The sequence below is a fragment of the Pan paniscus genome, chromosome 17 (assembly GCF_029289425.2).
Source record: "Pan paniscus chromosome 17, NHGRI_mPanPan1-v2.0_pri, whole genome shotgun sequence".
NCBI lineage: Eukaryota > Metazoa > Chordata > Mammalia > Primates > Hominidae > Pan > Pan paniscus.
The window spans coordinates 58,102,269-58,130,007 of record NC_073266.2 but is presented as its reverse complement, the minus strand read 5'-3'; positions in this window follow the sequence as shown (position 1 = coordinate 58,130,007).

Here is a 27,739-nt window from a genome sequence, read left to right as displayed (position 1 = left end):
AGTGTCTACAGCTAAAGATAAGAAGAAATCTTGACCTAATCTTAGGTTTTCGACATCTGAAAACCACATTGCACAGGCTATTGAGTGAAATCACAACGTAGTGTAAGTGCATATCCTGCCCCCAAAATGCAATTATTCTAATTACATGGCAATTACGGTTCAACCACAGAGCAAATTACCTAGTTATTGGCATCCTGTGGAATAAAGTAATCTAACAATTTGCTGTCAATGATAATTCTATATTGCAGGGTTTTTTGAGCAAGTAAAATGTTTTCTTATCAGACATTGTCCCCTAATCCTCGAATTTCTTAACCGAAGCTTTTTTTCTAGCCTTCCACGCTCTTCCCCAAATGAAAAAACCTAGCTTTACAAAAATATACGAGTTGATTTTTTTCCTACTAAGTCTTAAACATTTACTTTATTATAAATATTTGTACATATTAAAGTGAAGCCATATAGGAAGATTAGAAGCAGTTTCTAAAAATGCTTATTTCTACTGAATTGACCATATTAATGATCGACAGCTCTAAATTACTTAACCTTACTTTCTACTCAGTGTATTTTTTTATTGAGGTTATGCAGTCATTAATTTAGACTGCCTTAAGGTATTAACTAATAAAATTCTCTGATGTACTAGAAGCTGGAACTCAGGTGGAAAACCACACTTTTATTGGAATGAGCTTGAAAACAAAAATCAGGGCTGCCAAATTGTTTGGAAATTGAAGGAGAAATCTCAGAATGAAGGTAGCTGCAGGGAGAGACGTCCCAAAATTTGCATGGAACTCTGCCTAACTCCATAGTGACTTTATACTTACATGTACACAGAGGAGAAACTGGGAGCCCAGCAGAAAAAAAGCAGCTAAAAGAAGTAAGGAGACACTTTAGTTACTGACCACAACAACGATGACAGAGTTTAGAATTTAGATACAGACAATTTAAGCATCTGCTAGAATGAAGATCAACATTTTTCAGAAGAGATCAGAACCCAGGGTCTCTAAAATATTCAGATTTTCTAATATTTGATCCATAAATTCTAAATATATAATGGAAGAGTAAAATGTGACTGTCAAGAGAAAGACAATTATTACAGCCTGATAGTGAGATGACCTAGGTTTTGAAATTAGTGAGCCAGAGTGTTAAAGCTACTAGAAAACTCTTGCATATGCTCAAGGATTTAAATGAAAATATGGTTTTAATGAATGATTAGATGGGGAATCTCAAAGAGAACTAATACATATAAATGGAAACCCTAATAATAGAAACCAAGTGGAAATTCCAAGAACTGAAAAGCATAAGGTTTGGGAAAAAATCCTCAGCTTGACCTGGTATACTTATGAAGTCAGAACAAAATAAAAAGTGGATTTGTAGAGAGGTCAATAAAAATACATAACTAAAAAATAGATTAATAAGGTTAACGAATGTGTTATATGTTTCATATTTTTGCACATCTGCCATTGCTAGTGTTTTTATGAATTTCTACAGGTTCACACTTTTATCTGATGTTATTTCTCTTCAGCCTAAAAAAGTATTTAAAAAGTATTTAGTTTATATAGATCCCATTTGTCAATTTTGGCAACAAAAGCCAAAATTGACAAATGGGATCTAATTAAACTAAAGAGCTTCTGCACAGCAAAAGAAACTACCATCAGAGTGAACAGACAACCTACAGAATGGGAGAAAACTTTTGCAATCTACTCATCTGACAAAGGGCTAATATCCGGAATCTACAATGAACTCAAATTTACAAGAAAAAAACAAACAACCCCATCAAAAATTGGGCAAAGGATATGAACAGACACTTCTCAAAAGAAGACATTCATGTGGCCAACAAACATTTGAAAGAAAAAGCTCATGATCACTGGTCATTAGAGAAACACAAATCAAAACCACAATGAGATAGCATCTCATGCCCATTAGAATGGCAATTATTAAAAAGTCAGGAAACAACAGATGCTGGTGAGGCTGTGGAGATATAGGAACACTTTTACACTGTTGGTGGGAGTGTAAATTAGTTCAATTAGTTCAACCATTGTGGAAGACAGTGTGGTGATTCCTCAAGGATCTAGAACCAGAAATACCACTGAACCCAGCAATCCTATTACTGAGTATATACCCAAAAGATTATAAATCATTCTACTATAAAGACACATGCATACATGTGTTTATTGCAGCACTATCTACAATAGCAAAGACTTGGAACCAACTCAGATGCCCATCAAAGACAGACTGGATAAAGAAAATGTGGCACATATACACCATGGAATGCTATGCAGCCATAAAAAAGAATGAGTTCATGTCCTTTGCAGGGACTTGGATGAAGCTGGAAGCCATCATCCTCAGCAAATTAACACAGGAACAAAAAACCAAACAACATGTTCTCACTCATAAATGGGAGTCAAACAATGAGAACACATGGACACAAATATCACACACCGGGGCCTGTCGAGGGGTATGGGGTAAGGGGAGGGAGAACATTAGGACAAATACCTAATGCATGTGGGGCTTAAAACCTAGATGATGGGTTGATGGGTGCAGCAAACTACCATGGCACATGTGTACCCATGTAACAAACTTGCATGTTCTGTACATGTATCTCATATGTCCTGCACATGTATTTACTTAAAGTAAAATAAAAATATAAAAGAATGCAATAAATTTTAGCTAAAATCCAACAGCAAAATTAAAATCGAATATGAAAACTAATATGTTTAACCCAAAAGAAAGCAGAAAAGATAAACAGAAATAAATTATAACTAAGTGGCAAAATAGAAGAACTAAATCCAGCAGTGGGAATAATTACATAATATGTAATTGAGCTAAAAACTCCAGTTATGAAGTCGATGTTTCCAAAATTTTGTACAAACCAAGATTTATTTTTATGCATTTGAAAATATGAAACATATAGGTTAAAAATAAAAGGATAATTAAAGTCATACAATCAAAAAAGTAAACAAAGGAAGCTAGTCTGTGAGTTTCTTACCACCATTGTAACAAATTAACAAAAACTCGATTGCTTAAAACAATTTAAATTCAGTATATTAAAATTCTAGAGGTCAGAAGTTCAATATGGTTCTCACTGGGCTACAAAGTCAGCAATCACATCATCTCAACGTGACCTTCGATAGTGCTAATTTTTCTTCTGTGACTCTGACCCTCATGCCTTCCTTTTTCACTTATAAGAATTCTTAGAATTACATTGGTGCACTCGGATAACTTAGAATGATCTCCTCATCTTAAGGTCAGTTTATTCACAACCTTAACTCTATCTGCAACCTTAATTCCCAGTGGTCATAAGATGTTCACAAGCTCTGGAGATTAGTTCATGGACATCTTTGGCAAGCCATTATTATCCCTACCATAGGTGGATATACTATACTAATAATTAGACAAAATAAACTATTGAAAAAAATTTCAAGAGATGAGAAACATTTTATAATAGTAAAATTTACTTCATCAGAAAAATATAACAATAATAAGTATGTATGCTCTAATTTCAGAGCTTTAAAATAAATAATGTAAAACCTTTTTTTCATATGTTTGTTGGCCATATAAATGTCTTTTTTTGAGAAGTGTCTGTTCATATCCTTTGCTCACTTTTTATAGGGTTGTTTGTCTTTTTCTTCTAAATTTGTTTAAGTTCCTTGTAGATTCTGAATATTAGCCTTTTGTCAGATGGATAGATTGCAAAAATTTTCTCCCATTCTGTAGGTTGCCTGTTCACTCTGATGATAGTTTCTTTTGCTGTGCAGTAACTTTTTAGTTTAATTAGATCCCATTTGTCAATTTTGGCTTTTGTTGCCATTGCTTTTTGTGTTTTAGTCATGAAATCTTTGCCCATGCCTGTGTCCTGAATGGTATTGCCTAGGTTTTCTTCTAGAGTTGTTATGGTTTTAGGTCTTACACGTAAGTCTTTAATCCATCTTGAGTTCATTTTTGTATAAGGTGTAAGGAAGGGTTCCAGTTTCAGTTTTCTGCATATGGCTAGCCAGTTTTCCCAACACCATTTATTAAATAGGGAATCCTTTCCCCATTGCTTGTTTCTGTCAGGTTTGTCAAAGATCAGATTGTTTTAGGTGTGTGGCATTATTTCTGAGGCCCCCATTTGGTTTCATTAGTCTATATATCTGTTTCTGTACTAGTATCATGCTGTTTTGTTTACTCTAGCCTTGTAGTATAGTTTGAAGTCAGGAAGCATGATGCCTCCAGCTTTGTTCTTTTTGCTTAGGATTGTCTTGTCTATATGGGCTCTTTTTTGGTTCCATATGAAATTTAAAGTAGTTTTTCTACTTCCGTGAAGAAAGTCAATGGTAGTTTGATGGGGACAGCGTTGAATCTATAAATTACTTTGGGCAGTGTGGCCATTTTCACGATATTGATTCTTCCCATCTATGACCATGGAAAATTTTTCCATTTGTTTGTGTCCTCTTTTATTTCGATGAACAGTTGTTTGTAGTTCTGATAAAACTGAAAAGAGATAGATAGATATAGCTATGTAGATATGCAAACCCATAATTAAATGTTTTAACATATCTTTCTTAGTAATGAAATTGAATATCTGAATAACACAATTAGGCCGTATGAACTATTTGATATTTATATTATATTTTGCAGAAAATAACTGAAAAATACTTATTGTTTTCGAATGCACATGATGTTTTCCCCAAGATAGGTCATACACCAGACCATAACATAAGGCTCAATTTATTTGGCCAATTTTGAATTCTGCATAGAATATTCTCTGACATCAAAAAAATGCAATTAGAAAGTAATAATATGCATCTACGAAAGCCCAAATATTTGCAAACCAAATTACATACTTTGAAATGAGCTACAAGCAAACAAGAAATCACAAAAAATTGTAAAGTATTTCAAAGAAATGATAATGAAAATAAAACATGAATACTTACAGAATGTAGCTCAACAGTGCTTAAAGAAAAATTTATATTGATATTTCAGTTCATCATAGACTGCATATATGATGGTGGTCCCATAAGATTATAATGGAGCTGCCCTGTGTAGATGTCATCTTTTATACCACATTTTTACTAAATCTTTTCTACTTTTAGGTATGTTTAGATACAGAAATACTTTCAATTGCATTATAATTGCCAAAAGTATTCAGTACAGTAAGTACCGTACATTTATATAGACTAGAAGCAATAGGCTTTGCCATGTACCCTACGTGTGTAATCAGATATACCATCTATGTTTGGGTAAGTACACTCTAGGATGTTCACACAATGACAAAATCACCTAATGACATATTTATCAAAATGTATCCCCACAATTAAATGATGCATGACTGCATTAAAAACATTCTCACAAAAAATTTTTCATGCCCATATGACTTGATTGTTAAATTCTATAAAATATTTTAAAAGGAAATTATAACAAATTAAAGACACTTTATTTCAGAAAATGAAAAGATGGGAACAATTTCTAATTCATTTTATAAGGCCAGAGAGCCGTGATAACAAAATATATGATAAGGAAATATGTATCAGTGCATTTTATGAATTTAAGTGCAAAATTTCTTTAAAATATGTTAGTCATTTAAATATAGCAATATATGAAAAAGATCATGTGAACAAGTGGATTTTATCAAGGAATTCAAGGATCATTTACAATTTTCAAAACTAATCAACTGAATTTGCTTTTTCAATAGAACAAAAGAAAATAATTCCAGGATTATGTCAAATGCATTTATGATAAAATATCTTGACAAATTAGCAATAGAAGAAAAATATTTCAATATGATAAAGGGAAGATAAAATAAGCTACAGCTTACTTTATACATTTTAATATGTTAAGCATTCTGTGACATTTTCCATCCACGTACTTTCTGCAACCTGACCTGTATCATCCAGAGGTGAAGTCTGTATCCCTCCCCTTAAATATTTTCCAGTATGTAAGTGCATTGACCAATATAGTAAAGTAGAAGTTATATTATTTTGATTCCAAAAGTCATAAAGGATTTGCTAGCCTTGCTGAATGCGATCTGTGCTTTTCCATCACTGAGGGCCTAGAAAAGTAATCTGATTACTCTACAGCTCTCATGCTGTTGATGCTTATGGAACAGGAAGAGGTCTTGTGTAGGTGCACATGTTAACAGTCCCAGCAGAGGCCCCAGCTGACAAAGCTAAAAGTTAAACATCAGACATATGAGTGAAAAACACATCAAGATAATTATAGTCACTATTGGTAGAGTTTTCCTCAGCCTTGAGTCTTCCCTGCAAAAGCCCCTAAATTTATAGAACAGACATAACCCATATCCATTGTACCTTGATTAATTTCCTGACCAAGAAAATCTGTGATTGTAATACAATATTTGTTTTATCCTACATTTTGGAGTGGATTATAAAGCAGTAGTAGTAACTGGAACACCTCCCTTCTAAGATCAAATACAAAATAGTTATCTAATTTTGAAACACCTATTCTGTATTATTCTGAAGGCCCTACGCGATAACATGAGGAAAGACAGAAAAATAAAAACATAAATTTTGGAAAAGGAAGAGTAAAAATTTTATTTTCAGATAACATGATTTTAAAAATTTATAAGAAAACTGCAAAGCAATTATTAATACTTTAGAACAAATAAGTGAATTTAGCAAGGTCACAGAATAGTAGGACAATATACAAAAAATTATTTATATGTACTAGGAATAGACAATTTGAAAATAAAATATAAAACAATATTATGTACCATAACATCAAAACCATAAAACAGCTATATATAAATTTAACAAACCATGTGCAAAATTTATATACTTAACTCTGTAAAATACCCCTTTGCTTATGTAGGTCTATTTTAATTTCAAAGTGATGTTTTTATAACGTTAACTGTTACAGTACTTTTAGTTTGTAGGTTTGCTTTTCCAGTTAAGTGATGGGATTGTTTAACAATTAGAAACTATTTTAGGTTCATTCTGGTTTTAAGAAAATAAAAATATCAAGGTTAGTGGGAGTTATATTTTGTGTTTGTTTTACTTTCTAAATGTTAAAGGTAACTTATGTATTTTTCTTGTACGCATGATGTTTGGAAGTATATATATAGTATGGAGTCATTACATCTAGCTAATTAACACTTGCATTATTTCACATGGGCATCATTTTCATGATAAGAGCACTTAACATCCACTCCCTTTGCATTTTTCAAGAATACAATAAATTATCGTTATTGTCACCTTGCTGTACAATAGATATCTTGAATTTTTTTCTTCTTATCTTCTTTTGTATCTTTGATTAACCTCTTCTTCTCCCTCCCTGTGGAAACCACTATTCTACTCTGTTTCTATAGAATCATTTTTTATAGTTTCCTTATATGAGTGAGATCAGGTAGTATTTGTCTTTCTGTGCCTGGCTTATTTAACTTAACATAATGCCCTCTAGGTTCACCCATATTGCCACAAATGACAGGATTTTTTTCTTTATTATGGCTGAATAGTGTTCTATTGTGCATATATTCCACATTTGCTTTATCGATTCATACACTGATCAACACTTAGGTTGATTCTATATCTTGGCTATTATGAATAGTGCTGCAATAAACATGAGGATGCAGACATTTCTTCAATAATTTCATTTATTTTGGATGTGTACCTGTTAGTGTAATTAGTAGATCAGATAGTATTGCTATTTTTAATTATTTGAGAAATCTCTGTACTATTGTGTATCATGGTTGCACTAATTTACATTTCCAACAGCATTGTGTAAGAGCTCCCTATTCTCCACATCCTTTTCAGCACGTTATTTTTGGAAGGTGGCCTTTTTAATAATAGCCATTCTGACTTGAGTGAGCTGAGATCTCATTTTGGGTTTAGATTTGTGTTTTTCTGATGCTTTGAGATACTGAGCAGTTTTTCATATACCTGTTGGCCATTGTTATGTGTTCTTTTGAAAAATGTCTATATAGGAATTTCGATCATGTTTTAATTAGGTTGGTTGTTTATTCTGCTATTGAGTTGTTTGAGTTTTCTACATATTTTGGATATTAACCCCTTATCAGATACACATTTTGCAAATATGTTGTCCCATTCTGGAGGTTGTCTCTATGCTCTGTTGATTGCTTCCTTTGTTGTGCAGAAGTTTTTAGTTTGATGGAATCCCATTAGTCCTTTTTTGTTTTTGTCACCTGTGTGTTCAGGTCTTATCCCAAAAATCCATGTCCAAACCAGTGTAACAGAGATACAAGAGATGCTATAAACAAGAGATATCTTTCCATTTATTTGTGTCTTTGGTTTATTTAATCAACGTTTTATAATTTGCGTAAGAGAGATCTTTCCCTTCACACTTAAATTTACTTCTAGGTATTTTTATAGCTATTATAAATAAGATTACTTTCTTGACTACTTTTAAAGATAGTTTTCTATGAGTTTATAGAAACACTACTGATTTTTGGATGTTGATTTCGAATCCTGCATTTTTACTGAATTTGTTCACAGTATCTGACAGTTTTTTGATGAAGTCTTTCGAGTTTTCTATACATAAAATCCTTTCATCTGCAAATGGAACAACTTAAATTCCTCTTTTCCAGTTTGGATATCTTTTATTTATTTCTCTTGCCTAATTGCCTTGGCTAGGAATTCCACTACTATTCTGAATACATGTGGTGAAAGTAGACATCCTTGTCTTGTTGTAGATATTAAGGGAAATCCTTTCAACATTTCCCTGTTCAGTATGATGTTAGCTGTGAGTTTGTCATATATGGCTTTTATTGCGTTCAGGTACATTCCTTCTGTGCCGATTTTTAAAGAGATTTTATTATTAAAGGATATAAATGTAAACTCAATATGAATATTGAATTTTACCAAATGTTTTTTCTGTATCTATGAAAGTGATCATGTGTTTTTGTTCTTTATTCTTTTACTATGATATATCATGTTTATTGATGTGAATATGTTGAACCATCCTTGCATCTTGGAATGAGTTTCACTTGAAATAGGTAAAAAATCATTTTAATATGCTGTAGAATTCCATTTACTAGCAATTTATTGAGGATTTTTGCATCTATGTTCAACAATATTAGTCTGTAAAGTTGTTGTTGTTGTTGTTGTTATGTCTTTGTCTGCTTTAGGCCTCAAGGTAAATATGGACTTGCAGAATGAATTTAGAGTATTCCCTCCTTATCAATTTTTTGAAATAATTTGGGAACTGGTATTCTTCAGATGCTTTGTAGAATTCTCTAATGAAGCCATCAAAAACCTGGACTTTTCTTTGATAAGAGACATTTTATTATTGACTCAATTTCCTCATTCTTTTTTTTTTTTTTTTTTTTTTTTTTTTTTTTTTTTGAGACGGAGTCTCGCTCTGTCGCCCAGGCTGGAGTGCAGTGGCGCGATCTCAGCTCACTGCAAGCTCCGCCTCCCGGGTTCACGCCATTCTCCTGCCTCAGCCTCCCGAGTTTCCTCATTCTTATTTAATCTTTTCAGATTTACTATTTCTTCATAATTGAATCTTGGTAGGTTGTATGTGTTTAGAAATTCATCCATTATTTCTTGGTTATTTAGTTTGCTGGAGTATCATTGTTCATAATAGTCTTCTATGATTATTTGTGTTTCTGTGGTTTCAGTGTCTCTTTTTTACTTCTGATTTATTTATGTGAGTCTTCTTGTTTCTTAGTTTAGCTAAAATTTGTCAATTTTACCTTTTAATTTTCTGTACATTATCCTACTCTGTATTTTATTCATTTCTTCTCTGATCTTAAATATTTCTTTCTTTCTACTAATTTTGGATTGAATTTGTTCTTATTTTTCTAGTTACTGGAGGGTCAATGTTAGGCTGTTTATTTGAATTTTTTTAATGTAGACATTTATTGTTATAAACTTTGCTCTTTTAGAATTACTTTTTTGTATCCCATTTATTTTAGAAGATGTATTTTCACTTTCATTTATCTCAATTTTTAAAAGTTTTTCTTTCATTTTTTAAATTAACTCATTGGTTATTAAGAAGCAGTTATTACATTTTCATGTATTTGCCAAGTTTCCAAATATCCTCCTTTTTTTTTTTTTTTTTTTAGCTTTATATCATTGTGGTAGAAAAAAAAGATACTTGGTAGGATTTTAGTCTTCTTATATTTACTAGGTTCATTTTGTGACCTAACATATGATCTATCTTAGAGAATATTTTAAATGCAATTAAAAATAATGGGTATTCACCAGCCGTTGGTTGAAATGTCCTATAAATGCTTGTTAAGTCCATTTGGTCTAGAGTTACATTTAGGGCCAATGTATGTTTTTTTTTTTTTTTTTGTCTGAATGTCTATTGCTGAGAGTCAGATGTTGAAATCCTCTACTATTATTGAAGTCTCTCTCTCCATTTATATCTATTTACTATTTGCTTTATATATTTAGGTGCTCTGGATTGAGTTAATGTATAGTAACAACTGTACAACTGTATATCCTCTTGTCAAATTGACTTTTTATCATATGCATTGGCCTTCTTTGTCTCCTTTTGCAGTTTTTTTACTTAAAGTCTAATTTATTTGATATAAGTATAGCTACTCCTCCATTATATTGGTTTCCATTTACATGAAATATTTTTTTTGCATTCCTTCCCTTACAGTTTCTGTGTGTTTTTGCAGATAAAGTGAATCTCTTGCAGGCAGCATATAGTTTAGTCTTGTTTCTTTTTCCATCTAGCTACTCTATTCTGTCTTTTACCTGGAGAAGTTAATTCATTTACATTAAAGATAATTAGTGATAGGCAAAAACTTACTTATTACTGACATTTTGTTAATTATTTTCTAGCTGTTTTGAAGATTACTTTTTTTCATTTATTTTTCTCCTACTGTCTTCCTTCATGGTTAAGTGCTTTTCTCTATTAGCATGTTATGATCCCTTGTGAATAATTGCTAGTTGGACTCCTATGGAGAGTAGTGAAGCCAGGATAATAATCTTATCTGCAGTATTGTTGGCATCACTTTCTATTGGGGGTCAGATTTGTCACTGTTGGAGCAGAGATTGATAAATAATGAAAATAAAAAGATAATAATGAATGCTTTCTTAAGAAAGAGCTTAGAAGATAGGCAGTATGAGAAGAAAACAGAAATCAACTTGAAACAGCAAACACTGGTCAAATATAGGGCAATTTCATCTTTAATAAAATAATAATTCCATAAAATATGATCCATTGCACAAAATAGAAATCAATAAGACCATATTAATATAAATTGATGAATAAATGAATTAATGAATAAATAGAGGGTAAGGTAAATATCTTTCTTAAGTAGAATATCAACTAATAATTACACAAGAAATGATAGGAAATCCTCAATGCTTGTTAAAATTAGTTGGCAAAAGTTTAATTAGAAAGAAGATGTTTACATAGTCTCAATTATTTCCACACAAATTATTTTTTACAAAAGAGAAAAATCTTAATTTCCATGTAAGAAATGAGATGGACTCTCACCTTAATAAAATCATTAAAGTAGCCGTACTAATATGATGTGTATTCTCATATGATTTATGAGAAAGTATCACATTTCTGTGTTCATCCAGCCTCAAATATAAACACTAAATATATTAATCAGGATATGACAAAGATACCCATATTGTGGGAAAACCTATAAAGCAGTTGATCTTGTACAATTATCAAGGTTAAGAAAGAAAAGAAATGTTGAGATTAAAAATATAAGAAGACATGAAAACTAAATGTAATGTGTGTTCCTGAATCAAAGAAGAACAGTTATAGAGAACAATACTGAGACAAATTTTAAAATAATAAACATAGGCTGTGGGTTAGATGATAGCGTTATGATTAATGCTACATTTTCTGATTTTGTTAATAGTATGTGAGTAATAGGATAGAATCCCCTTTTCTTTAAAACTAAATAGAAATATTTAGTGGTATATGTTTATAATGTGATAATTGTACACTCAAATTGTTTTAAACAGAAATATGTGTACATATGCACAGGCACGCACACACACACATGCAGATGCAGAGACAGTGATTTAAAAAATGAGGCAATATGTAAACAACTGGTTATTTTGTGGGGGGTGGAAATGCATAAGAAATTTTCCTGTATTATTCTTAAGTTTTCAGTATTTGAAATAATGTTTTAAAAAAGTTACACACACAATAACATCTTCTCCTAAGGCTATGGCTACTTTACTGGTTGAATCACACATATTAAAGCTCATTGAAAATTGGTCATTCTAAAACCAAATATCTGAAAATCACATAGTTTGATTTTTTTTTTCTTTTAAGAAGAGTAGATACAGCTTTCATGAGGGTGACTGACAAGTCTTGAAAATGAATTTCTTTTTCTCCAGAGGACAACTGCACTAGCCCTGTACCACCTCTGTTAGTCTGCTTCAACCTTGGCCCTAGTTGCCACTGAAAATGAGAAGATAGTTTTGCCTTTGGGACCTATTCCATTCTTAGATCCTCTGCATAGACTGACAACTAGAAAGGCATATGAATGTGTTTTGTGATCTATATACTTGTCTACTGGGAACAGGGTTGAAACTCTGATATGTTTCACATGCCTCCTGGAAACAGGCCTGAGAAGGCAGTGATTCTACTGCACTATTCATTTAGGTTGAGACTAAACCAGAGTATGAATGCTGAGGAGGAAAATTTCTGTTTTAACTGCTTTGGTCATGGTTTAACTCAATACACATTCATTGAGTACCTGCTGCATCACCATCTCTATCCAAGCACAGCAGAGACTAACAAGTGAACTTGAATATATGTTTCAACATTTTAACAGTGTAGATAAAGTTGGGAGGAAAAGGAGAAAGGATCTGACTAAAAACAATAGGCAATAAACTATATTTATGTGCTCAAAATATATAAGCAAATTTTCTATTAAGTTTGAAATCACAAACTAAATTATAAATTTTGACTTTCTCCCTTTTATATACATCTTATATCCCTAATCAAATTATCAAAAAGTTATATAGTAAAGAGAAATACAGTATCAGAGCTAGAAAGCAGGAATGAATATCTTCCACATACAATAAAGTCAAAAAATAACAATTGCTATTATTTATAGAGCAACTTTTATGCATTATGTTATTTAATATTTTTATTAGTATCAATTTTACCTTAAAAAAGATATTAAGTAGATTAAATAATTCATCCAAAGTCACAGAAGACATAGAGTTCTATCTTACTTCACCATATAATAACTTGACATCATGGTTGAAGGGGAAGATTATAATTCTCCATGAATTATAATTTCGTACCTAAAGGATAATTTGCACAAGATGGTTTTTTCAAATACTGATGTAATTATGAATAAACGTAAACAAATTTTCATCAAAACAGAAAGTTAAAATATATCTTTGAAAATTTTTATTAAATAAGACAAAATAACTTTTTTAATTGTTTAAATCAAGTAGCTGTAAAAACCGTCAGAAACGACAAGTAGACAGGAGGAGTAAATTAATGTAAAAAGGCAGAAGTCAATGGATTACCAAAAAGCAGAAACAATAACAAATTATTAAACTGAAAACTAACTCCAAAATTAGGTTTCTGAAACAATAAAAAAAAGTCTGTTTATCTTAGAAAAAGCACATAAAATTCAAATAAGAACAATGAAAACTTAAAAGAAGAGATGAACAATGATAATTAGAAAATTCACAAATTGCAATATACAACATTCATTGAAAACAGATGATCTCAAGAAAATGCATGATTTTAAAGAAAACAAAATAACTGCATTTAAGCCATCCTAAGATGCACTTATGTTCAAATTTTAATATCTTTACTAGCAAGATGAATCTTATAATCAATTTGTTTGGTATAAGCCTAACAATAATTGTAATAGTTGTCATAACCTTGTGCATGAGCAAACTTATCTGTTATTCCTAGAGGCGTGATTGAAATACTCCACTGTCTGCTTTTATTATTCAACCAACTGTTTGAGCAAGTTTGAGAAAGAATTGTGTGTCTCGGTTGTTCTCTAAAAACTTCTCATTGACACCTCTTGGAAGATTAAATAAAAGCCAGCAACAAAGCTATTAGAATGTTTGTCAGTCATTTGGAAAAAAAAAAACCTAGCTACAACAGAAAAGAATTTTGTAAAGAAATACTGCATTATTAATATTCTTAGGCACCCAGAAGATTATACTATATGATTAAAATAATTGTATAGATGTTTCAGGGTCAAAAGGTATTCAAAAGATATTTTGAATATGAAAATATTTTAGGAATTATGAAATTCATTTATTTATATTTTTACATGCACAAAAGATATAGGATATACATCTATATAAATAGAAAAAAACTTCCACTAAATGGACAATAAAATATTAAGAAATTAAAAAAATCTAAAATGTGTCATCAATTAACTGACAGTATCTTTTTTTCTTAGAAAATTCATACAGCAATGATATGTATTGCAACTGATGGTAACTCAGGTTCAATAAAATTCAAGAAATATGATATATTACTAAGGTTTAAATGTGTCCCCCAAAGTTTTCATGTTGAGAGCTTAATCCCAAACATAACAGTGTTGAGAGATGGGACTTTTTTTTTTTTTTTTTTTTGAGACGGAGTCTTGCTCTGTTGCCCAGGCTGGAGTGCAGTGGTGCGATCTCAGCTTACTGCAACCTCCACCTTCCAGGTTCAAGCAATTCTCCTCCCTCAGCCTCCTGAGTAGATTACAGGTGCTCACCACTACACCCGGCTAATTTTTGTATTTTTATTAGAGATGGAGTTTCAACATGTTGGTCAGCCTGGTCTCAAACTCCTGATCTTGTGATCTGCCTGCCTTGGCCTCCCAAAGTGCTGGGATTACAGGCGTGAGCCACCGCACCTGGTGAGATGGGACGTTTTGGAGGCAAATAGGTCAAGAGCATTCTGCTCTCCTGAATGGATTAATGTCATTATTGAGAGAGTTAATTATTGAGAGGGTTAATTACTGTTATGAAAATGAGGTCAACCCTCTCTTGTTCTCTCTCACATGCTGTCTCAGCATGTAATTGCTTTTGACATGTATGACATAAGAAGTTTTGCACCAGATGCCCAGCAGAAGCCAACACCATGCCCTTAGACTTCCCAGTCTCCAGAACAGTGAGCCAAAAAATATATATATTTATTTCAAATTATCCAGCCTGTGGTATTCTGTCATCACAAAACAAAATGAACTAGGAAACATCTTAATATTATAATACCCATGGGTGAAATGGAAGAGGATTATTTAAAGTACAAGCTCTTTCTCCAGATGAAATCTGCAGACTGAAATCCAGATTATTTCAGAGGGCCACACTTTGAATTATGAAGGCATTTAAAATAATATATAATTTTCATGTGATTCAAACTTTACAAGAGCTTTGAATAAGTAGGAAACACACACACACACACACACATATATATATATTTAATTTAGCACCATTTAGTTAGCAAATGGGTTGGATACAGTGATAGCAAATTCTGCAAAGATACAAGTTAAAAAAGAAGCCTCCATAATAGATGTAGGAATCCTAAATAAAATATTGCCAAATGAATTAATCTCCCTAGATGATGTACAACAAACAAAGATACTTTAATCTCAAGCAAAAGAGACCTCTATTAGTGTAATTTATCATTTTAATATGCCTAAGGGAGAAAAATAACTATCTTCTCAAGAGGTTCCTAAGGCATTTGATAAAATTTACATATATCTCCCCAAAACTCTAAAAATAATATAAAATCTGCTCAAACCATAAGAACAAGTACATATCTGCTTAAAACACTTTGTATAACATTTTTAGGCACATCTAATGTAATTACATTATAAAATAATAATTATAGATAGTGAGGAGTTGACGCAAATTATTGTTTCCAGATTATATGATATTATACCTGAAAACACCAAAATAATAAAAATCTTCATTTGAACAAATAAATATGTAGGTTGTCTCTTCATGAAGTAAATATAACATCTCTATATAACAATAATTTGTTAGACAATTTCATGAAAAATATCCCCAATCACAACTGAAATAGAAAATAAAACCTTTGGATGGGAGTGTTGCCTTATTTGATTTTTAATTTTATACAAACTTTTCACAAGGACTGAACAGGTGAAAATATGAAGTCATTCTTTTTCTATTATTTTCTTTCTTATTTTTTTCAAATTATTTATGTCAGTTAAATCAAGCACTGTTGGCCTAACTTTTGTGATGTCTTGGGTTACAGGAAAAGTGATTTTATTTTGAAAATGATACTGTTTAAAAGAATTGGCACATAGCTTATGCCACAATTGGTCCTGACTTCTAGATTTTGTGGGTGTTTGTAATTGGTTAACTTACTGAATCATTAGAATTCTGAGACACATGAGAGGATTGATATTAGAGTAATAAATACAATTATAAGCTTTTTGATGAATTTATATGGTTTTAAGGTTAAGGACTTTGGTAGGCAGAATAGTCCCTTAAAACTATGTATGTCCTAGTCACTGAAACCTGTTAATATGTTAAGTTAGACTCAGTAGAGACTTTGCTAGTGCATTTAATGTAGGTCTAAACTAATCACATGAGTCCTGAAAGCACAGAAATTTCTCCAGCTGGAGGCAGGAGAGATGAAGCAGAGGTGGAAGTCAGAAAGATGCAAAGTGTGAAAGGATGTCACTCACACTGGTAGTTTTGAAGATGAAGGAGCTCATGAGCCAGGTAAAGTGGACAACCTCTAGAGGCTGAACATGATCCATGGGTGACAGCTATCAAAGAAACAGGGACCCAAATCCTAACACCACATGAAACTGAGTTCTGAAAAGCTAAATGAGACTAGAGTGGTTGCTTTCCCAGAGCCTCTAGCAAGGCCAGCGAACACCTTGAGATTGACCTCATCAGTCTCTAAGCAGAGTGCACCACACCACTGAGCCCCCCGGACTTTGGACTAACAACACTATGAGATAATAAATTTGCATTGTGTTATCCCCTGTTTGTTGTTATTTGTTATAACAGCAAAAGAAATAAAAAGAAAGAAAAATAACTAACCATGTAGAAATCATTATTAGATCAAATCAGCACGGGTGATGAGTAGGATATTGGATAGCAGGAAGAAAATAAAAAGACATAAAGTCTGTTATTAAAAATGAAGCCCTGAACTGCAATATTACTACAAAGCAAAATATAATTTATGTGAGAAGAGTAGAAATGGGTAGTTTATATCTATTAAACTTCAAGTCATAAATAACATTAAACTCAAGACTCTTTCATAATCTAACAAAATAATTTTGAGATAGATACAAAAAGCAAAAACCTGAATTACTAAGAAAAATCTAAAACTCTACATAATAAAATTAGAAACAAATAGGTAAAGTAGATCATCTAGAGTAAGTATATGGTAGAAATTTCAAAAATCAAAGTGAATATATACATTGTTTTCAACAAAAACATGAAACTTACATAAAATGGAATTAGGCCATAAAGGGAATCTCAACAAATCCCAAAGATTTTGATATACTTTATTCAGTACGATTGAATTATAATTGAAAAAGAAAGGTAAAATTAAAAGCCTGAAAATAAAAGATAAAAAGTAAAAATAACATTATTTGCAACAAAATCAAAATACATATTAAATACCTATTTTATTTTGTAAAAACAATATTTGAAGAAATATCTACAATTTCAAGTACAGTTATTTTTTTAAATGAGCATATGTACAAGACAGAAGAAAAAAATGAAAATATATGCACTTATTCAATTAAAAAAAGCAATAACAAAATAAACCTAAGGTGTGGGGTAAGAAAAAAAATCAATGAAGATAAGAATAGAAATCGTTCGAAATAAAGAGAATGAGCAAATCCCCAAAAGCTATTCATAAATAAAAAAAAGACCCTCGCTGCAAACAACAAACACCAAAATAAAGTTTTAAAACCTCGATTCTTTTCAAAGACTAATTAAATCAACTATGTTGAGCAATATATCTGGGAGTGATTTAAAATGGGAAATATTAATGGGTACAAAAAGAATGAATAAGACCTACTAGATGATAGCACAATAGGGTGACTATAGTCAATAATAACTTAACTGTATATTTTTAAAAATGTAATTAGATTGTTTGTAACTCAAAAGATAAATGTTTGAGGAGATGGATACCCCATTCTCCACGATGTGTTAACTTCACATTGCATGCCTGTATCAAAATATCTTATGTACCCCGTAAGTATATACACTTACTATGTACCCACAAAAATTTTTTAAAGTAACATTTTTTAAAAATGGGAAATAAAATAAATTGTTGTTCATCCATTAATTGCAGTTCTGTTTGTCTGATAGTGCCTATCAGAATTACTTAAGGTGCTTTTTCAATATACACTAGACCAAATTACTCCCCTGAATATCTGAATTCAGGATCTGGTTTTGGATAAAGATGTGTATATAATAGATACCTTCTCAATTTATTCTGGTGTGCATACCCTTATATCATAAAGACCAAGAAATATGGCTCCTGTAAGCAACGTGGACAAAAAAAACATTCAAATTACTAATGTAAGATGTTCTTCTCACCAATTCCGGTTAGGCAAATAGAAACAATAATATAGTTATTTCTTACGGTTTCATGCAGCTTCATCTGATACCTATCCTGATCACTTTTTGAGAGGAACAGACAGAATTATAATACAACACAGGTCCCTAACTAGTCAATTTACTGGAAGTGAAATGATGTAATATGGAAGCATAGCACGAGTTCACCAAAAATTCTAGAGAGAACTCAATAAGTTAGAGAAACTTTAATGTATGTGTCAAGTGTTCAGTATTTATACTCACTTATTTACCACATTTTCATTGTAATGGTATGATACATTAGGTGCTAAATTAGTAGATATACAATTGCAACTAAAACAGACCTGGTCCCTACTCTTAAAGATCTTCCTCAACAAAAGGCTAAGCAAAGATATAAATACATTAGCTCAGACTTGGATGAATGTTTCCATATGAAGTAAATAAACTGTAGGAAAAGATTATTAAATAAGAGCATCTATATTTGGTGTACTCCCTATGACGTAGTGATTCAACGGGTGAAGATGGAAAGAGCCAGACACTGAAATGCTTCATAAGGAGAGTTTTTTGTAACATTTTCCACTTTCTTAAAGACAATGTAGCAAATCAAGTATCTGACTAAATCTGCTTTGATGACACATCCCAATTAGGCCAAATGGGACTCAGAGCTGGGCTCAGAAAAACAACCAGCCAATCATTCAGTCTATTCCATCCCAGACCTTTCCAGCTCACTCTTGCTTGTACTCCAAACTGATTGGGTAGAAAACCATTTTGGAGTTCAGGACACTTGCTCGGAAAAAAATCATGCTGCTTTTCTTGGGATGTTTTCTGGGCTCTATTGTCTTGGGTTCCTGTGGCAATATTGAGTATCCATGGACAATCCAAAAAACTGAGATGTTTTTCACACTTTGTTTTAGAGAACATACTATTAGTTAGTAAATAAAATGAGATTATTAACATCATGTTGCATATTAGATGACAGAGTGTGACTATACAAGAGTTCAGTGGACTTTATATCCATGTAAGATAACATGGAGAAGGTGAAGCATTTAGTGAGTCTTGGAGGATCAATGGATTAGAGAGGGGAGTTTATGAGGTTAAATTATTTAATTTGCGTAGAGAAAAATGTAGCCAGGTCAAGAATGACTTTTTGGAAAAAAAGATAGTCAAATGAATAACTGTGGGTAATTTAGTGAAAACTTTCTCCCTCAAAGAAAGAGGTTCAACGAACATGTCTTATTGACAATGTATCAGTGGTATCATTTTCCTATATGAAATACGGCCCATTGCATTTTTCTTACTTCTTCTTCTTTTGCTTTTTCTTTTTGGTCCATTGATTTTTTAGGTTGAAATGAGCTCATTTTTCCCCCATAGGGTGAGTATCTCCTGGAACAAAAAGAAAAATAATTCATCTTTACGTAGTAATGAAAGTTTCTAGCAGTTTTGCATCTGTCAAACCTTGTCAGTTTGTTTTAAAATTTCAGCCATGGAAACTTAAATATAAATAAATAACCATTTTTTAGAAGCAATTATTAGTTTTCCCTCATTTCTACTCCTGTAATTTACTAATCCTTAAAGGAAAATTCTCTACTTTTTCATATGCAGTCGCATCATCAAAATGCAAGGTCAGTTCTTTGAAGTGACAATCCCAGTGCACCAGATAAATGGTCAGAGGGCAAAGTGCAGATAATAGATGACCTTGGGAGCTAGGGTCTTGAAACTCTCAAGGAAACAATTATGAATGTTTTATATGATGGCTGTAAGTCATTGCCCTAAAGCTTGGTCTGTAGGCATGTGATATTTTCCCAATAATGCAGGAAGAAAATGGAGGAATTGACAAAGCTATGTACATGCTTACCCATAATACTTGCTGATAAAAACACAAATAATTCAAGAGACGTCTTTAACATTCCACCTTTCCCCACTCTCCCAATCATATAAACAAAGATCTGGGGAAGAAGTTTGGCTTGTATCATGATGATAAACTTGTAGAATCTTATCATAAAATAACGCATTATCTTATCATTACTGATGGTTTTTACGTTCAGTTGTGCCCTTTGGAACCATGATGCAGTTGTGAAAGAAAGTCATTTTGCTAAAAAAATGACTTAGAGTTATGAATTACACAACCAAACTTTATCTGTCAATCATCTATCACCTATCTCTCTCTCTCTCTCTCTATCTATCAGCTACCTATCTATATCATTTTCTCAGTCTCTGCAGGTCTCTCTCCCTCTCTCTCATCTGTCTCTCTCTCACACACACACACACACACACACATGCATATAATGATATGTTAATGTTACTTTTTTGTATGTCAGTTTTACAGATTACTAATCATAAGTTTTTCCAAAAAGTATTTAATTATTCTAAAATTTGATTTCTTTATTATTAAAAACAAATGATGTCATGAGGAACTTTCTAAACTAACATGTCATTGTTTCCCTTTCTGTTGGCTAGAACCAACCAGCATCCATCAAAATCGTTATGTCTATCCTATAGCTATACAAGGACTATCTCTAGAGTGCCTGGGTATGAAGAATTTTAAGGAAATCAATAGCCAAATTTTCAAATTCCATACAACCAAGCTGCTGCAATTGAAGACTCATTCAGTTTCTCCTTTCCTATTTTCTCTTTCACAATCAGACCTTTTTCCATTTGAAAACAAGGCCACACCTCTTAACAACCCAAAACCTAATGATTAGAATTTCAGATATTCTGCTTTAGGCAAGGTATGAGAGTATTTTGCTTGGGAATGAGGGAGTAAGTCAAATATTTAGGGGCCAAAAGAATGAACTGTGAGAATCAGTCTACCCACTCACCAAGAATTTCGAATTTCACCCATCAAGCACATAGTAGCATGCGTATCTTGCCAATAATTTGGAAGTTGAAGGAATCTATTTTATGCGGGGCTGGAGCATTTAATTGGTGGTAATATTTTTCCTTTTGACACTCTGATTGTCGACTTTTAAGATGGTAGCTTCTCAGGCAGCTTGGATTCTGAAATCAGAAGAAATAGACCTGTGCTCACAACTGACTTGTATTGAATACACAAAATATGAGATAAATAGATATTTTTGTTTGTTTGTTTGCTTACTTGCTTGCATTAGCCCCTAAAATTTAGGTTGCTAATTATCTCTTCATAGCCTAGTCTTTTTGGACTGATAGTGTGTTTCTTGATATTATATGAATAAAACTGAACAAACATAAAAAGAAAAAACAGAAATGATGAAGCATAAGTAACAGTTATGTAGGAGAGCAGCCTCTTCTATCTCATTAGGAGGTACATTTTAAGTAATATTTATCTTGTAATGCATAAAAATTATTTATCAATATTTGTAGTTATTTAAATTGTAAATAATTATATATTAATAATTGTGATGCCTATCAAATAAATTTTATAGCACTTAGAAACATGGTTGTAGAAAGTTTAAAATCATATTTCAACTTCTACATTGGTTCTAATTTATACAAAAATATGATAGAATAATCAACAATAGACTTTCTGCTGAAAAGCATGTATCTGGCATAAAGTAAAATATATATATATTTATATATAAACACACACATATATATATGGTGGGCTTATCAGTGGAAACAAAAGAGAAATCATGTAAAATCTCCAAATTTTGAAGAACATTTAGTGTATTTTTAAATAAATGTCAAGGGGCATCTCAATGGTATTGAGATTCTATTAGATGCATTAAAACAAAAATAAAATGTTAAAATCTGCAGCAGATTGAAAACTACATCCATTGCAACTTATGACAAAACATTTTAGATGTCAAAGTGGAGGTTTGGAAGGAGGCATATATGTATACAAAATTATTTAAATGCGTATGGGAGCCAAATACCTGAAGATGCTTAATTAGAAAAATAAGCCATGAGGCTCAAGAAATTCAAGAATCAGTGCTTTCAAAGCAAAAATTAAAATCTGAGTTGCTTAGGCTCATAACCAACCCTGAACTGCTGTGGTCCCAGTTCTATAAATTTTCATCATTTCTTTTACTGAAAAAATATAAAATATTAAAATTTATATACTGATAAAATATAGGGAAGGTGATAATAAAAACACAAGAAAATGTTAACCATTTTGGGGCTACTAAATATGGGCCAGAAAGATGATCATTTGTGATTTGTTTCTTGTCAACTTCTGGATGTTGAGGTCAGACCTATGCCTGGAGACATGTAGCAGGGACCCAGTTACAAAGTCAAAGGGGGTGTGTGCGAACTAGACCTAGAGATAACACTCTGAATTGAGGGAGAAAAACACCACACACAGTCCACTTTTATCAGTTGTCCTTTGATCTGGCCTCTATAATGTTATAATACAATGACTACAGGATATTTTCAAAGGCAGGTTTCCACTTGAACTTTTGCTGCTACAGTAATCTCACTTAGAAGAGAAAGACAGTGTATTAATTTCCTAGGGATGCTCTAACAAGTTACCACAAATTGGGTGTATTAACAACAGCAATATATTTTGCAGGGAGAAATCCAAAATCAAGGTGTTGGCAGGGCTGTTCTTCCCCTGAAGGCTCTAGAGGAGATTGTCTTTCTTACCTCTTCTGGCTCAGCTTCTGGTGATTCCAGGCATTTATTGGCTTGTGGCTATGTCACTCCAATCTTTGCCTCTATGGCAACATTGCTTCCTCCTTGTCTCTGTGTCTTTTCATCTTCTTGCTATCTCAAATTTCCCTCTCCTTTTTCCTTTAGAATAATTGTCATTGCATTTAGGGTTTCAGACCCACCCAGAAAATCCAGGATGATCTCCTCATTTCAAGACCCTTAACTACATTTGCAAAGACTTTTTCCCCTGCCCACCCCCTCCCGTAGCATGCAATAAGTTAAGATTATCAGGTTCTGGAAATTAGGACACGAGCAGGTATTTTAGGAGATCACTGTTCAACCTATTATATGCAATAAACATGGATAGCTGCCTTCTGTACTTATGAATGCCTGGCCACATCTAGATGTGAGGTTGTGCAGCAGAGTCACAGAAATGCATGGGTAGGGTGGGGCAGCTTCTACAAAAATGGTTATGAAAAGCTTAGAAGAGGCTTCTCAATAACCCTCTCTTTTTCCACTTTTCATCATCCATTCCACTACAGTCATACAGAAAAATTGAGAACAGTTTAATGGCAAAGAAGTTATTAGAATCCTAGAGTTGTGGCAGTTGTTAGAGAATTAAATAAGCTAAATTTTGGAAGATTTTAGATATGGACTCTTTTGGGGGGTAGAACCTTTTGAAAAATAAGAAAGGTAAGGACCACTGCTGCTTGGAACTCTGAGCAAACCTCAACTAGGCGGTTTGGATTGGCTCTTCTATGGGCATTATGGATGGCCCTCATGATCTGGCTTTTTCTGCTATCTGTGAAGTAAATCAAAAAAGACAAAAAAGTTTCTGTTATAGACCTACAGGTGGTCTAGTGGCTCATTTTCAGCTATGGGAAGTGGTTCTCTGACTTTAGCATGCCTCAGAATCACTTATACACTTTGTTAAACCCTACATTGCTAGGCCCCACTCCCGGAGTTTTTGACTCAGCAGTTCTGGTGTGGGACAAAGAATTTGCACGTTTAACATATTTGCAGGTGAGGCTGATGTTGCTGGTCAAGAACTTACACTTTGAGAAACACTGGTCTAGGTTTTAGTCCTATTTTTAGCTTCCAAAAGGAATCCTAAGTGAGTCCATCCATATGTTATCATTGGTTGAAACTTTATCAAAAATAATCACATAAGAGTAGTGCAGAGGTTTTCAAATTTTAATAATTAAATTAATAACCTGAAAATGTTAAAACTCAGAATCCTGCCTGAGGGTCTGATTCAGTAGATCAGAAGTTGGTCCTAGATTTTTCATTTCCAACAAACTTCTAGATAATGCCAATGCTATTGGTTCAAAAACTACAGTTTCTCACTAGCAAGGTAATAGAGAACATTCATTTTCCTGACAGTTACTGGAAACTGGAGCAGAGCGCATGCCCAGACTATGGCAGCAAGTCTTGGTTTGAGTATATCATCTCTGGTATGTAATTAAATGGATCTTTTGCTTTCAGAAAGAACTCAAAGAGTCTCTGTTTTCTCACCTCCCTTAACTACATAATCCCATCCTGAGCTTATTTTTCCTCTTCTCACAATGAATCAGGATCAAGGATTGTGTATTTTATTTTGTCAAAATGTTAGAGGTGAAATTTTCATTAAAAGATTAGACTGGAGTTCAAAGCAGATTATTTGGCTTTTTTTTTTATTATTTTGAACTTCTGTATAGAACTTAAGTTGGTAAAATAATGTTGAGACTTTCTCTTACCTGGAAGCTTCCCACTTGCTGCTGTACGGGTGACAGCAAACCTGTTTCCCTTTGTCTGGCTTGCTCATCTTTAGCATGCTGTTGTGGACCAACAGATCTTGTCCATAACCAGTAACTAGTAAGAAAGTGGGCAGAGATTCCTAAATGCAATCAAAGGGAAAGAAGAAAGAATATGTGCTTTTGTCTTTATTTTAGTTTTTGTTTGTTGTCATTGTTCTCTTTGGTCACAGGATTACTTCCTAAGGTTCAACTGAGGCAGCTTCATTTGGTTATAGAACAGCAATTCTGATTAGGAATAAATTCTTTGACAGCAGCTTTTTTTTTTTTTTTCTGGCCTTAGCCTGAAGACACTTTTTTCTCTGAAGGCATAGACTTGGGATGGTGCAGGGTAAGGATAAGTGTGGAGAAATGCTATTGGTGAAAAAGACAATGGAGGTCTAGGACACCATTTCCTTGTTCTTTATCGATCTCTATTTATCTTAACACACTGATTAAAGAACTAAGCTGTAGGACAGATTTGTAAATTAAAAAAAACTATGAAAATGCACTAAAGGTAGAGAAAGGAGGAGAAAGAATGGGAAGGGAATAAAGTCATATTGAGAAACTTTTGTTTCATGGGAGTAATCTCAAGTACTCTGTGTGTGTGTGTGTGTGTGTGTGAGTTTGTGTGACAATCTAATGCTCAAGATATCCCAAGATACAAGTACTTTTATTGACATTGTATAGACGAGGATTTAGAAATTCAGAGATACTAAGTAACTTTCACAAGATCACAAAATTTCTAAGTTTTAGGGTTGGAATTTGAACAGAAGTCTTTTTTTCACAAATATAAGACTTCATGGGTCAACCAATTTATAAATGTTAGCAGATAACTACAAATTACATAGAATTTATAATTAACTACTTAAAATTTCTTTATGCATATTAAAATGCAAGAAAGCAAAATGAATTAATATGCCATATGAAAATAAGGAAAGTGAAACTCCATCCTATGGGAAATTCCCAAATTCATACTGATGGGAAACTCTTGATGAAGTAGTAACTGGGTAGCAACAAGGTGTCCATCATCTGTCACTCTGTAAGGCAGCAGGGAATTCTTTCTTTGCTCTTTTACTTCTTTGTTCTTTTTTCTTCCTGCAGTTCTTTCTGGCACAGTGAATGTTCTTCTTTGACATAAGTTTGTTGTAAGTTCCTGCTAAGTTTTTTGGCCCCTGAAAATGTGGTGGATCTTTATAGAGCAAATTGCACATTGTGACTTAAACTTAGTTCCTCCAAACTATAAATTAATTCTCTAAAAATGAATCCTCAATGAGAGCTACAAAATCCCTTGCTGGCTTTGTGCTGCACTGCTTCTTGACCATCAGTCTAGTAATTTGCAAAATGCACATAATTTTATTCTAGTTTAACTGAAGCACAAGGTAAAATGTAAACCAGTCACTGCATGAAAAGAATTTAAAGGACAAATAGAAAGCTTGAACAACAATAATATAAAAATGGTAATGTGAGAATTCCTGCTAGTATGAACAGTTCAGCATTGATGATGTTGTACCATTTTATAACAACATTAATACAAACAATGATAATAATATGTACATTTATTGAGTCCTTACTGTGTGCCAGGCACTATTCTAAAATTTTTGTCTATCTTCCCCATTTAACCTATGAGTTGGTTTTTGTGATATTTTTATTTGAAAATAAGAATTGTGAAACAAAGAGACGGTGTGTAGTTTTCCCAGGATTATACAGATGAAAATAGATAAAAAACAATGTGTGCAGTATTTTTCAATGGTTACAGGTTTAAATTACTCCTATCCGTAGCCAAATACAAGCACACATGTGTGCATACACACACACACACTCACTCAGGCCAAACATCCATAATTTTGTTTTTGAATGGCCCAAATCAATGGACTTTTATATATAGCTGTACTTATTCTAGTAGTAAGGCAGTATTTAGATAGACCTATAATGATGTAAGTATAGCATCTTTATCTGCAAGTAACTTGGTGAAATATTATTAGTTTTTATGTCTAGAAGTTTTACTGCTTTATCTTTGACAAAGTCTGAAGTAGTACACTGGTGACATTTTTAAAAATTAGTCTTCCGCATTTAAAGACCACTTATTATTGTCATCTATCATTGTTCTGGAAATGTCACATTGATTTTATCCTCCTTGCAATAAATGGTAACATCCAAAAAAACCAAATAATGGTCTGACACTTCAAAATCAGCTGCCAGTCTTGGGCAGAGCAAAAATTAATAAAAGGGCAATTTTATTTGAAGGACAGGGAGCGAGAGTAAAAAAAGAGAGTGAGCAGTGTTCTATCAGACACTGACAATATTGACAATGGTCCAAAGTAACCTAAATTATAATATTTTGTCTTTTCTATTTAAGAGATGTCATATAAATGATAAATATAGCATGTCATATCATAGGTCTATTAAATTTTGCAGATCATAGTAAATTTCCTGAAAATAGATTTAGATATAGAACCATAGTAAAGATTGAAAATTGCAAAATCAATATACATGGAAGGCAGATTACTTCTATATAACATATTCTGGAATTCACATGGATCATGTCACATTCATGATGTATAATCAATGATAGGGTGGCAGAATTATTTGGAATTTCATTAGAAGATTCTGATGTGAATAAAATGAATTTTATTCCTTGTGGGTACTCAAGGAATTGAGAAATTGAGCAAGGACTCCAGATCCTTAGAATTTTATTGTCAACTCTTCTAGGGATATTTGTTGAATTTGAACAGATAACTTGAATTATCTTTAACATAATTTCTTCATTTGTCAATGATACTAAAAACTAAGAACACTTTGACCATATCCCCAAAGCTTTTAATTCATTGTATATTGGATTGTGGCTTGAATTCCCTATGTGCATCTAATAATCAGTAAGGTTTAGAAGGCTTTGTTTTAGAGCCACCACTACAGACACAGGTAGAGAGGAAGCTCGCAGGGCATCAAATGGACCCAGAG